The sequence below is a fragment of the Tenebrio molitor genome, chromosome 3 (assembly GCF_963966145.1).
Source record: "Tenebrio molitor chromosome 3, icTenMoli1.1, whole genome shotgun sequence".
In the NCBI taxonomy this organism is placed as follows: Eukaryota; Metazoa; Arthropoda; class Insecta; order Coleoptera; family Tenebrionidae; genus Tenebrio; species Tenebrio molitor.
This window is the reverse complement of record NC_091048.1, coordinates 13,221,041-13,235,386: the sequence shown is the minus strand read 5'-3', so window position 1 is coordinate 13,235,386 and position 14,346 is coordinate 13,221,041. Positions and strand designations below refer to the sequence as shown.

Below are 14,346 nucleotides of genomic sequence, written 5' to 3'. Positions count from 1 at the left end.
TCAGACACCCGTAGCTGAATCTCCAGCAGCCAGTTCAACACTCGTCGGCGCAGTCATGCTTCACAAGCAGCAAATTCCCGTATGCAAGTGGGGAATCACGTTTTCCGGCAAGGTTTCCGAAATGAGTGTCAATTCATTTTTGGAGAGAGTTGAGGAATATCGGGTAGCGAGAGGAGTGTCCACCCACGAGTTGTTGGTGTCAGCGGTCGATCTTCTTGAAGGTCCTGCATTGATTTGGTACCGGTCGGTTCGCAGTACGGTCCACTCATGGGAAGAGTTTGTCCGGTTGATTCGGCTCGAATATTTACCGTTTGATTATGAGCACGAGTTGTGGAGTGAAATTCGGCATCGTGTTCAGGGAGCAGAGGAATCGGTCGGCGCGTACTTTGCTTGTATGATAAATCTCTTTAAGGCGAATCGGGATGAGGTTTTAGTGAGATTCTCGGTCAACAGATGGCGCGGGATTTACTTAACTGTTTTTAGCTAAACCAAGCGAAAAATTTGTAATCTGAAAAGGGCAATGTCTTTAAAACATTATTAAAAATTGCGGCAACTTTTTAATTTTTTTATTTTTTCTTCCTTTAAAAAAATTTTTATTGTAATTTTTTTAAAAACAAAAAAAATCAAAAAGTGGTCAACAGCGACGATTAAGCAATATTTACTGATGCTTAATCAATTTTTATTTAATTTTTTCGTTAGAAAATAGTGTCCGAAACAGTAATATACGTTTTTGCGGGATTGTACTCTATTTGGTTGTTTACCACGTCTGTTTCCAAGATGGTAAGCTCTGTTTACTCGTTGCTAACGATAAACTCGATGGTAAGTAATTTTTGGTGTTCTAGAACGGTAAGTAAAGTTTATTCAAAATTAATCGATTATTATAATAATTTTTATGTAGACAGAAGTTGAAGACTCATAAAGCTCTTGTAGTCGGCTTTCCTTGGCGCTGCAATGAAATAGCATTAGCAAACTTGCCGCGACATTGGCATTGTCAAAATTTTCATACCCAGCATTTTCCTTGTCTTCTTGATTAGGTACATCTTGAGGTTGTTGGTTTCGAAAATAATTTTTCATTTATGTAGACAGATGTTGAAGACAAGATGTTAGCACTTTCTGGAAACTCACACGGCTCTTGTAGTCGGCTTTCCTTGCTGCTGCAATGAAATAGCATTAGCAAACTTGCCGCGACATTGGCATTGTCAAAATTTTCATACCCAGCATTTTCCTTGTCTTCTTGATTACACACTGAGATCGTTGGTTTCGAAAATTCTTCATTTATGTAGACGGAAGTTGAAGACAAGATGTTAGCACTTTCTGGAAACTCACCCGGCTCTTGTAGTCGGCCTACCTTGCCGCTGCGATGAAACAATTTTAGTAACAGACTTGCCGCGACATTAGAATTGTCAAAATGTTCATACCCCGGATTTTCCTTGTCTTCTTGATTTCTTATTGAGTTCGCTGGTTTCGAAAATTCTTGATTTATGTAGACAGAAGTTGAAGACAAGATGTTAGCACTTTCTGGAAACTCACACGGCTCTTGTGGTCGGCATTCCTTGCCGCTGCAATGAAATAATATTAGCGAACTTGCCGCGACATTAGTATTATCAAAATTTCAATACCACAAATTTTCCTTGTCTTCTTAATTACACGTTGAGGTCGTTAGTTTCAAAAATTCTTTATTTGTGACGCACCCCACATTTAAAGTTTCTTCTACAATATTCACTTCGTTTTCGGAATCACTAATATCACTCATTTTACTGCTTGTTTTTCAACACAACTGGCGATATTTGCGCACAAAAACTGCAATGGCGGTAGTTGTTTGCAGATTGCCTTAGAAACGCGATACAAAAATCGACATTGTGGCAACACGATGTGAAGGGCGTCGTATCGCATTGCATTCTAGTTAGGAATGTTTTGTAATAAATATTCAATCGCGCAAAAAATCTCATAAGCATGACGAACGTTAATGACAATGTACGGATCTCAGACAATATTGGAGTCGTCGCAAGCTCCTCCTCCAAACAATTGTCTTCGATCCGTACATTGTCATTACCGTTCTTTATACTTAATATACTATTTCTCTTTGATCGAACCGCCCGCACATGTCTGGCACTGATCAAGAGTTACAAACATGGAATTTGAGCAGCTACAAAAGTATATGTGAGACTTCTATTCACACTATTTTGGTAATGATAACTTAGATGTTGAGGTTGCCTCCGACGATCCCAGTCGAGATCTTGTTATTAACACCATAACAGACCGATTTTTAATTGATGGTCAGCATTTTCTTAGAGAGATTAGATCTCTAGAAAACCATAACAACAAATATCTTAAAAGTTCGAAGGGGTACTTCAAATTAATATCTTGGACTACAAAACTGCATGGAATTTAAAATTTGAGTGTCCATACTGCAAAACAAAAAAAAAAGTGTGTTCAGTGAGGCTGAACCAGAGCCAATCATAAATCTAGAGAAATTATCTCAAAGCAAATCAATTCCTAAATTAAATCAACTAGCAGTGGTCGATAGTGCTGTATGGGGAATTATCTCTATTGGTGGTGGACATTCCAACATGGAAGAACTGTTTTATTCGTGGTAACACTCCAATTTCCCGCTTATAACGCTCCGATGGAAGGTGTAAAATTACGTAAATTAAAACCAGGAAAGAAACAATACGTACCATTATCAAATGGATTTTGCGAAAATAAATTTCTAGGAATTTTCTCTCCCCAACAAAATGTTTTCATGAATATTCCACTTGTGTATAAAATGTCGTGAAAATCATTTTCAATAAAAGAAAAAAATTAATTAACAAAAGCGTTTGATCGATTTACAGTGAATCAAAAAGATTTTTTTGTTCGACACTGTCAGAATTTGAGAATTTTCTCCTGTGTGAACCGATTTCGATAAATATCACAACTTGTCAAAACGAAACGTCAAGTTAATTTTAATGATTTTAGGCGATTTGGAGCCTTTAAGAGGCTCGTCGAACAAAAAAACCTTGTATTCAACTCGTTCTTGTGTAAATTTGGCTTTTTTTGGCACTCCTGGGCCTTTTACACATGAACTCGTTAAATAATAATATACAAATTAAAAGACAAGTTTCATAAGACCAGTCTTGAAGCATGAATTCAAAATTAAAAAAACGAGTGGCGTAGCCACGAGTTATTTTAGAGAAAGAGTGCTTCAAGGTCTTATGAAACGAGTTTTTTTATACTATTTTTTGGAATTTGTCCGCCATAGTACCCATGTCGCCCGCTGAAATACGTGAAATTGCCAAAAATACGGTCGCGAATTTGCTGCCTGATAAATCCTGATAAATAATTTTTGACACATTTTGTAATTTAAACTGACATGCATGACAAGATAATTCCACATCAAGCTTTACCAACTTAAAAATTTTCGTAAAATGTTCCGTGAATTAATGGCTATAAGGACATCGCAGATGATGACGTTGCTACATCCAAGAATATAAATGCATCAATTTTACGTACGATATTAAAAAAAAAGAAGTGAATTTGTTTCGGTCCATGAAGGAACCAGCCGGAAAAAAATACAATACGCGTAATATGAAGAGGTGGAAACTAAAAAATTGGTTCACCCAGGTCAGGAGCTCTAACATTCCGATAAGTGCTCCGATTTTGTAAAAAAGGGCCCGGCAAGGTTTTCCCGGTAATAGCGCTTTCCCGGCTGTAGCGCTTTTTTCTTCGGTCTTTTTTTTTTAAATCTAGTTACTTTGTGCAACCTGTCAGCTGGAGCAGTTGTTACGCAAGTAATTTGACAAGTTATTAGACTGTAAAAAATTGCATTTGTCATAACTTTGAGTAAAAATGAAATGACCAACATGCTACAAGCGTATTTTGAGTGTGGCAAGAATACACAGCCAGCTATTCGCCTTTATCACCAGCATTTTCTTAATAGAACAGTGCCCCACTACAAAAAATGAATTAATTTCCTTATCCCTCCACCACCCGGCGGCACGGCAATTTTGCCGGAGTACATACATTATTCGATTATTACTATCAAGTAATAGTGGAGTGCTTATCAACATTACCGGCGTCTCGCCTCCGCATTTTGACTTTGTTGTGTATTTATTATGTTCTGTGTCAATGTTAAGAAATTTCCTCACGATATGACATGAGTATAATAATATACCTTTTTGAACTTCAACTACCAATGTGTTCCCTAAATCCAGAATTAATTTTTTTTTTCTAACACTAATCTCTTATACTGTTTCTATGGTGCATATGAGCTCACACCTTATCTTTCCCATAAAATACGTTTTTCTCTATAAGACACGTCGTCAATAGCAACGTATCTTATAGAGTCATAAAATACGCTCACACATATTATTCAAGTAACATTTTATTCATCATTTTTACAGTAATTATCACATAAATTATCATATAAAAAATGATCAAAATGGTTTGAATAAGTGAAAACACACTGTTTACACACAAGAGTAAAATTTGTTGCAAAACAACTCAATCGTTAATTTAAAAATAAATAAATAAATAAAATTCTTTTCACCACTTTTCACCTAAAAAATAACACTGAGAGTGACAAAAATTGACAGTTCACAGTGAAGCGGCAAAAATTTCATAACATATAATAGGAATGGCTTGCTTCGGCTACAATCATTTATAATGACCCTGTATTTCCACTTTTTTTTTTCCTATGCAAGAGTGCAATCTTATCTTTATTGTACACTTAATATTGTCGGTATGTGATTGTCAAAGAAAAACGTATATTTCTGTTTCGGGCGTTATTTTTTGTCAAAATTTAAAAATAAAAAAAGATTTGCCATTAAGAAGTTGGCCCCCACATGCGCCGTTGAGCAGATTTTTAATTTTTTTTTTTAATAACGAAGAAAAAAATTTTTTTTTTTGAATGGAATCAAAAATAAAAAAAGTAAAACGTTGCAGCATTTTGAAGTAATATTTTAGGACACTTGCAGTTTAAAAATTGAAAATCGGTCATACCGTTTCTTTAAAAAACGCTAAATACTTTTCCGATATCTTTATCTCTCTCGCACACTTGGTCATCCCGATTAGCCTTAACCGTCTTCCCGTCCAACCTTCGGAAGCGGAGCGTTTGAACATCTTGCGGCGTAACCTACTCCCGTATTTTATCCATGGGATCGGTCTGATCGACATGGAGACAGTGTCTCAGTTGATGGCAACCTGCAAGAAGCTGGAAGTTACCAAGTCGTTGGCAACCGCTTCTCGTGCAGGGAACCCGAAAGCAAGTTTACTTGAACCAGACCTGGCCGATGACACGAGTGTCAGACCTAAACCAGTACGGAAAAGCGTTGCGGCCGTATCATGTTGGAATTGCCAGCACACGGGACATGTGTTCGCACAGTGTTCAGAACCGCGTAGGCGCACATTTTGCTTCAGATGCGGGAAACCAGACGTCACGAAAAATCGTTGCGAGTGTCGCAAAAAGAAAGTGTTCCGGAAAACCCCGAAAGAAACCCCTAGGACGCCGGGTAGAGGTTTCTTCAGACGCGACACCGGTGACAACATCAAAAGATTCGTGGCAATCTTGGCTTGCGTTTGTCGGTCTGCAATGTCGGAAGTCGGAAATTGATGCGTTGAACGCTAAATTCGTCTCTCCCAAAGGTGATCCTCGTCCGTATTTACGTGTGAAAATCTTTGGTATTTCGTTGGGTTTGCTTGACTCCGGAGCTGCGGTCACAGTCATTGGCGACCCCAGGTGGTTAAAATTACGGTCTTTGGGTTTAACTTTGCACCCGCATCAACCCGTTTGTGTTGCGGATGGCAGCGAGCTAGCCGTTTCAGGGTCCGTCGATTTACCGATTGAAGTTAGCGGCCGAGTTAGAGTAACCCGTGTCGTAGTAGTACCATCGGTAACATCGGAAATTTTGTTGGGTGTAGATTTGTGGAAGGATCTGGATTTAGTTCCCCGCCTTCGTCATAGCACCTATTCATTTGGAAATAGCTTAGATGCGCTTTGCGAAGTATCTCAACCGATTACGCCCGATCAGCGAGCCCAGGTTGACCGATTGGTTACCAAATGTTGCGCGCGGACGGATTCAGGCCTAGGTCGTGCAACGGCTGCAGAGCATATAATTGACGTCGGCGACAGCAAACCCATCAAACAGCGGTATTATCCGGTTTCACCGTATGTACAGAAGTTGATCGACGACGAAGTTGAGAAGATGTTAGCGTTGGGAGTCATTGAGCCATCGCGTTCGGCTTGGTCTTCACCGGTCGTTATGGTAAAGAAACCGAATGGCGCGTATCGATTTTGCATCGATTTCAGGAAGATTAACCAAGTCAGTAAGCGAGATGCGCACCCCTTGCCATACGTGAACTCCATTTTAACTCGTCTTCATAACGCGCGCTACTTCTCTTCGATAGACGTCAAGAGCGCTTATTGGCAAATCCCACTTTCGGAAGCCAGTAAGGAAATTACAGCTTTTACGGTCCCCGGGAAAGGTTTATTCCAGTTCACCCGCATGCCCTTTGGATTACATAATGCACCGGCGACTTGGCAACGTTTCGTAGATACCGTGATTGGAGCAGACGTAGAGCCTCTCGTTTTTGTCTATTTGGACGACGTCATCGTCGCCACCCCTGATTTCCATCAACATCTGGACGTTTTGGAAAAAGTTTTAACTCGGTTGACAAATGCCGGCCTAACGATGAATCGCGAGAAATGCGAATTTCTTAAAGACGAACTGCGGTATTTGGGTCATATTGTTGATTCGAGGGGAGTGCGAACCGATCCGAGTAAGATCGAGTGTATGTTGAATTACCCTCGGCCCACGAGCGTGAAGGAGCTTCCACGTTTCGTTGGTTTAATTTCCTGGTATCGCAAATTCGTCCGAAATTTCTCAACGATTGTGTCCCCATTAACCCGGTTGACTCGGAAGAATCAACGCTTTTGTTGGAGTCCCGAAGCGGAACAAGCCTTCCTGGACATCAAGAATTGTCTTGTTACCGCCCCAATTTTGGCTTCACCCGATTTTTCGCTGCCTTTTGTTTTGCAATGTGATGCTTCACAAGTTGGTCTAGGTTGTGTTTTAGCCCAAACATTTCCAGATGGAGAAAAAGTCATCGCGTATGCGAGTCGAGCGCTTTCACCGCTTGAGTGTAAATATTCCGCGACGGAACTCGAGTGTTTAGCAGTTCTCTATGGGATCGAGAAATTTCGACCGTATCTCGAAGGAATTAGATTCACGGTGGTGACTGACCACTCGTCGTTGTTGTGGCTGCATAAGTTGCAGAACCCATCAGGTCGTTTAGCACGGTGGTCATTGCGGTTGCAGGGGTATTCGTTCGATATTGTACAGCGGAAGGGTGCGTCCAATGTTGTCCCTGACGTGCTTTCGAGGGCCATCAGCGCAATCGACGTACCGAGGCAAGTCACCGACCAGTGGTATAACTCTTTGCGGGATCGGATCATGGATCGTCCTCATAAGTACCCTCGTTTTTGTGTTCGCGACTGGAAAATTTTCTATTTACCGAGATCTGGCGTACCTTCAGGACATCCCGATGAGGATTGGAAGCTCGTGATTCCTAAGGAGCTGCGACAAGCTGCGCTGCAAGAAAATCATGATGCGGCTGCGGCCGGTCATTTTGGCTATTTCAAAACGCAAAAACGAGTGACATCGCTGTATTACTGGCCAAAGATGAACGCTGATATCGCGCGCTACATCAAGAAGTGTGACGTGTGCGCTTCCCAAAAGCCGGAACAGAGACCTCCGTACGGACGAATGGGATGTCGCGTAGTAACAAAGCCTTGGGAGTTAGTGTGTACGGATCTAATGGGACCTTTTCCGCTGTCTAAAAAAGGTCATCGGTTCATATTGGTTGTGGCAGATTGCTTCACCAAGTTCGTGTTTGTCGTACCCCTAAGGTCAGCTACTAGTTCCGCTCTCCAGGAAAATGTGGAGCGTATTTTTCTAACCGTAGGCGCGCCTGCGTTAATGATATGCGACAACGGAAAACAGTATGGCGGCAAAGCTTTTCGGAGACTCCTAGAGTCGTACGACTGTGAGATTACATTCAATCCGAATTATCATCCGCAAGCGAACCCCACAGAACGTATTAATAGGGTAGTCAAAACGGCAATTCGTTCGTATCTAGACAATCATTCGCATCGCGATTGGGATTTGAATCTCCACAAGATCGCTTTTGCTATTAATACGGCTGTGCATGAAGTCACAGGGTTTAGTCCAGCGTATCTCACTTTTGGTCGAACGTTATATGCGTCCGGAAAATTGCATAAGAGGCTCCAACCCATTTCGGTTGACGCCGAAATCTCTTTCGGACCTAGAGTTGCGCTCAACGAGCATCTGCAAGACTTAGCCAACGTATATGACCGTGTCAAGAAACGCTTGGATCAAGCTTACGTTACCAGCGCGAAGCGATACAATTTGCGGACTCGACCATTAACTCTGCGGGAAGGACAGGTCGTATGGAAAAAGAATTATGTACTCTCGAAAGGAGGAGGAGAACACTTCGCGGCGGGACTAGCGCCAAAATTCGTGAAATGTATCGTCCGTCGGCAAATTACTCCGAACGTGTACGAGCTACAGGATTTCGTCTCTCGAGATAGCCTAGGATCGTGGCACGTTAAGGACCTCAAAGTAGCCAACGCGCCCGATGAGGCCGCATAAACTGGATTTGACATTTTGTTTTCACTCCGATGGTATCTTCAGGCCACCATCGTTTTAGCAAGCTACGGCTATACAGTGCACCCTTTTTTTTGGTTTTTCTTCTTCTTGAGTAGTGCGAGGCTTCACGTCGTGCTACTCCTTTTTTTGGTAACGGGGAGGTGATACGGTTGTGAAACTTCATCACTCATTTTTGAGTATGTCTGTGGACGTTCGGGCCATCCGTTTTCATAAGACCTATGGGATGACGTTTTTGACAAGTACCTGCGGCACTTGCGTGGTCGGTACCGGACTTGTTGGATGATCGGTGCAAGTAGAAGCCGAGACAACCCGTGTGCTGCTCCTCCGAGTCTACCCCACGTTCGTTGGAAATCCGACCTTTTTGGAGCCGTGTTGGAGTGTTCCCGGGCCAAGTGTCGTCTTTTCCCTCGTCGGACGGATCGGGACGTGGAGCTCTGCACTCGTCAGGACCGACCACGCTCAAGCGAATCAGCCACGTGGTTGTCGGGAGAAAAAGCCGAACCTTTTTTTTGCCGTATCGTTCGCCGTAGGGTACATTTTTTTGTGGTCGGAGGTTATCCTCTTGTTTCAGGTTTGACGCCTGCAGCGGAGTCATTTTCATCGCCGGGACTCCTCGAGGACAGTGCGCACTGGACCATCGCGGAGCTCTGCCGGGATCCATCGACCCCTGTGAGGTAGGTCCCTGTATGAAGGGGTAACTTCCGACATCTTCTGGTGTGGCGAACGAGTGTGCCTCATTCCTCGCTGTTTTTTTTGTTGTTTTTTTGTTCAAGGACTCACGTCTCCACAGGCCACCAGCCTTGACTTAAATTTAATTTAAGTTTCTATTTTCTTTTTTTCTTATCTTCCATTTCATTTTGTTTAGAATCATTTTTTTTTCTTTTGTTTTATTTTAATAAAGGCTGAATGTTCTCCAGGGACACATACAAATTTAATTAATCCCACCCCCCGAACCCCGACCTTCTCGGCTTGAGCTAGTCCGCGGTCGAAAGTGGCGTAACAAGTTTACTTCTTATCTTGTTTTTGTTTAGAGCTTTCGCAGTTTTCTTACATTCGTAGTGTATTTCCCTTTGCTCGTCAACATGTTGGATCATATTTACATGTCGTTTTGCTTTTCGAGGGCTACTAAAATGCTCTACTGTTACATCTGCATTATATCTCGAATCTACTGATTGAGTAGCCGTAGTTTTATTTTCTAGCAATTTTTAAAAATAGATAAGTAAGTTGTAACGAAGTTACTTAGAAACGCTCCCGGTGGCGGAAAAATTCCGCTCTTTCGCCGAGCCGGTGCAGAAAATTAGCGCGGAACCAACTGCATGAACCGCGTCGACCGAATCCGCTCCGGAACCCGTGTTTCTTCCGGCCGACAGCACCCGGACTCCGCGCTGAGCCGAGCTCCCCCACCGCCCCAGCCGCGAGTCGCGGGCCGCGCGCAGTCCCACCGTGGCAATAAAAGGACCGCGCCGAGCCTGCAGAGCTCAATTCCGATCCCGGTCCTCTTCTAGCTCCAGCTCCGACTCCGACTCCGCTTCCGACCCAACCAACAACCCGCTTTCTCCGCTTTCCTGGCCCGTTCCCTCCCATTGTGAGGGAACCCCGGCTTTCCCGCTTTCTCCGCTTTCCTGGCCCGTTCCCTCCCCTTGCGAGGGAACCCCGGCTTTCCCGCTTTCTCCTGGCCCGTTCCCTCCCATTGTGAGGGAACCCCGGCTTTCCCGCTTTCTCCGCTTTCCTGGCCCGTTCCCTCCCATTGCGAGGGAACCCCGGCTCTCCCGCTTTCTCCTGGCCCGTTCCCTCCCATTGCGAGGGAACCCCGGCTTTCCCGCTTTCCCCGTCTTCCTGGCCCGTTCCCTCCCATTGTGAGGGAACCCCGGCCATCCCGTCCCCTTTCACCCTCCTTTCCCTCCGACCGGAGCAGGAAGAGCCCGCAGCGTCCAGGTCCGACCGGAAAGATAGAAGAGCCAGCCGAGTCCAGGTCCGACCGGAACAACCGTAAGTACGAGCCACGCTCTCCTCCGACACCCGCCCGGAGCACTCCTCCAGGTCACGGACACCGCCTCCGAAGGGTTCCGGCGCCACCAGGTACCTACGCCCCTTTTTGTACATAGTCTGAATAAAGGCCCCTCTTGTTGCGACACCTGTTTGTTTTGATACCCCTTTTCCGCGCCCTGACAGCCGACCCCCGGACACCGTACGCTCCGCAAAAGCTACCCCGGCCGTGTGGCGTCCCACCACAGCCGCAAAAAGGGACTGGCGCTCGAGGTATACCGCGACCGACCCGAACGGCGTCGAATCCCGTGACGTCACTGCCGCCAGTGAACGTCACATAATTTGGCGCCCGAGCAGGGACCGCTGTCAGGAACCGGGAAAGAGGAAAAGCGCCGCCCGCACGAACCCTCCGACGAGATTACCGCCGCCGGTAATCCCCGGAGTCCGCCCGCCGACCGACGATCCGGATTTCCGGAGTGGAGGGACCGCCGCCGGTCTCCCCGGATCCGATCAGCTTGCTTAGCGACCACCCGCCGACCGACGATCCGGATTTCCGGAGTGGAGGGACCGCCGCCGGTCTCCCCGGATCCGATCAGCTTGCTTAGCGACACCCGCCGACCGACGATCCGGATTTCCGGAGTGGAGGGACCGCCGCCGGTCTCCCCGGATCCGATCAGCTTGCTTAGCGACACCCGCCGACCGACGATCCGGATTTCCGGAGTGGAGGGACCGCCGCCGGTCTCCCCGGATCCGATCAGCTTGCTTAGCGACCCCCCGCCGACCGACGATCCGGATTTCCGGAGTGGAGGGACCGCCGCCGGTCTCCCCGGATCCGATCAGCTTGCTTAGCGACCCCCCGCCGACCGACGATCCGGATTTCCGGAGTGGAGGGACCGCCGCCGGTCTCCCCGGATCCGATCAGCCTGCTTAAGCGCCCGTCCGGATTTTCCGGTGAGGTGATTACCGCCAATCGCCCCGAAGTTAGCCGCGCGCTGCGAAATTGAGAAAGCGTTCTTTCAGCTCGAAATCATGGCACCGACCAAGCCGACAGGACCCGCTGGGAAGGCCGAGACGGCAGCCCAGAACTCGGAGTCGACTCCGGGAACCGGAGCCGGCTCACAGTCGCAGACCCTGGACCGAGAGGAACCCGTTTCATGGGTCTACAAACTGAACAAGGAGGCCCTCACCGCGATGCTTTCCGGACTCGGCCTGGAGGCCACCGGAACGGTCGAGGAATTGAGGCGACGTTTAACCAAGTTTCTCCGAGACCGCGCAGCCGAGACGGTGGTGCCCGCTGAAGAACCTGCTACAAGTGCGCCAGTGCCAAGCTCAGTGTCCGTGCCCGCGCCCAGTGTTCCAGTGCAGACACAAGTGCTCGCGACTAGTGCTCCGGTGTCGACTCCGGAACGGTCATCCCGGCCGGTGAGAGTGCAGGACTGGAGAGTGACGTTCAACGGCAAGGGGGACCCGGTTGCCTTCCTCGAACGAGTCGAAGAACTGTGCGATTCCGACGGTGTCGACGCTGACCAGTTGCTGCCCCATCTACCCGGACTCCTACAAGGGGAAGCCGCCGCCTGGTTCCGGAACAATCGTCAACGGTGGTGTGACTGGAAAGGGTTTGTGACAGACTTTCGCTTGTTCTACTTTCCAGTCAGCTACCAGGAAGACCTGGAGGTCGAAATCAGCCGCCGACTCCAGCGACCGACCGAACCAGTGACAACTTATTTGACCGAGCTCCAGACACTGCTGAGACGGCATGGCAACCTCCAACCGGAGCAGCAGCTGTCCTGGATGTATCGGAACCTCCTTCCAGAGTACAGGTTGTATCTGAAACGGTCCGAGCTCACCGACGCCGCCATGCTGCTACGCTCTGTCCGAGAATTGGAAGCTGTGCTCCGGGAGCAAACGCGGCCCACCGGAAAACCGGACAAGCAGACCGCCCCCACAGAGGTACCGCCCAGCCGGCCGACCACCCGACCAACCCCACCAGAACGAACCACCGCACCGAAGACTTCCGCCGCGACACCAGCCCCAGGACCGCCATCTTCCACCCCCGTGTGTTGGCGGTGTGGACAGGCGGGACACTTCCGCCACGAGTGCACCGGGCCCGCCAAGATTTTCTGCTCCCGTTGCCGAAAAGAAGGTGTCATGTCGAAGGACTGCCCGTGTCAACCGGGAAACGCCCGAGGCTCTGCACCCTAGGGGAGCCAGTGCAGCCGCCGCCGACCCCGCCGAATGACCGGCCGCTCCCCGAACAATCCGATCACCGACCCCACGTCAACACCCAGATTCTAGGTGAGTGGTACGCCGCCCTTGTGGACACCGGAGCCGCAGGCTCGTTCATTGGCGACCATCTCCGAGATAAGTGCAACCGGCACCTTCGCCCCGTCGCTCCGACTATCCAGTCGGCCCGGATGGCCAACGGCCAGGTGGACGCCATCACCGAGGCCTACTGGATAAGCCTCCAGATTGGAACAACAACCATCCAAGGGAAATTCCACCACCTACCTCATCTGCCGTCCGACCTCGTGCTGGGTATCGACCTCCTGCGACGATATCCCTTCAGCATGGACTTGAAAGAGGGCAGCGCTTCGCTACGTCCCCCGACCGCCGCCGACGAGGTGCAGCCGACTCAGCCGCAGCCAGCTTTTCAGGTTAGTGACAGTCCGCCACTTACTCTTTCCCCAGATGAAGAGCAGCGCCTTCGGCAGTTCCTCGCGGAAGAACTTCCCTTGTTTGACAGCGTCCGAGGACTGACACCACTGGCCCGACACGAAATCCGTCTGCTACATCCGGAGCCGGTGAAGCAGCGGTACCGACCACGGAACCCCTTCATGCAGGGTATCATCGATGAGGAGGTGGACAAGATGCTTGCCGAGGGTGTAATCGAGCCGTCGGACAGCCCCTGGAGTTCGCCAATCGTCCTGGCCAAGAAGAAGGATGGCAAGCACCGCTTCTGTATCGACTTCCGGAAAGTGAACGAGGTGACCCGCAAGGATGCCTATCCGCTGCCGTTCATCAACGTGATCCTCGACAAGCTACGACGAGCTCGGTACATCTCCACCATCGATCTCAAGAGTGGCTACTGGCAGGTACCTCTGACTCCGTCCAGTAAACCGATTACCGCCTTTACGGTCCCGTCCCGGGGGCTGTATCAATTCCGAGTCATGCCGTTCGGATTACATTCGGCGCCAGCCACCTTCCAGCGCCTAATGGACCGGGTCATCGGGCCAGAGTTGGACCCGTACTGCTTCGCCTATCTGGATGACATCGTCGTACTCGGTGAGACCTTCGAGCAGCACCTGCAGGTACTCCAAGAAGTGTTTCGTCGCCTACGAACCGCCAACCTTCGGTTGAACCCCGACAAGTGCCAATTTGGACGTCGCAGCCTGACCTACCTGGGCCACGTCGTCACGGCAGCCGGCATCCGGACCGATCCAGATAAGGTAGCCGCCATCCGGCAGTTGGCCACCCCCAAGACGCTTCGTCAGCTGAGGCGCTTCCTGGGCATGGCCTCGTGGTACCGTCGCTTCATTCCTGACTTCTCCCGGATCGCCGCCCCGCTGAACCGACTCCTGAAGAAAGGTGGCCGATGGGACTGGACCCCGGAACAGGACGCTGCCTTCAACACCCTTAAGGATAGCCTCTCTGCCGCTCCGGTCCTCGCCTGTCCGGACTTCGGTAAGCCCTTTGT

General features: G+C 48.3%; 1 long non-coding RNA gene across 2 annotated transcripts; it reads right to left on the bottom strand.

The window, feature by feature from the left end:
- Positions 1-745: 745 nt before the first annotated feature.
- Positions 746-2,087, bottom strand: LOC138126053 (uncharacterized). Of its 2 annotated transcripts, none has more exons than XR_011157590.1 (4): positions 1,620-2,087; positions 1,419-1,559; positions 1,215-1,355; positions 746-1,154 (listed from the first exon to the last, which is right to left on the bottom strand). It is a non-coding gene; the product is annotated as an uncharacterized lncRNA (long non-coding RNA). The 2 variants fall into 2 exon arrangements; XR_011157589.1 differs by having other exon boundaries at positions 746-1,151.
- Between the last annotated feature and the right edge of the window lie 12,259 nt (positions 2,088-14,346).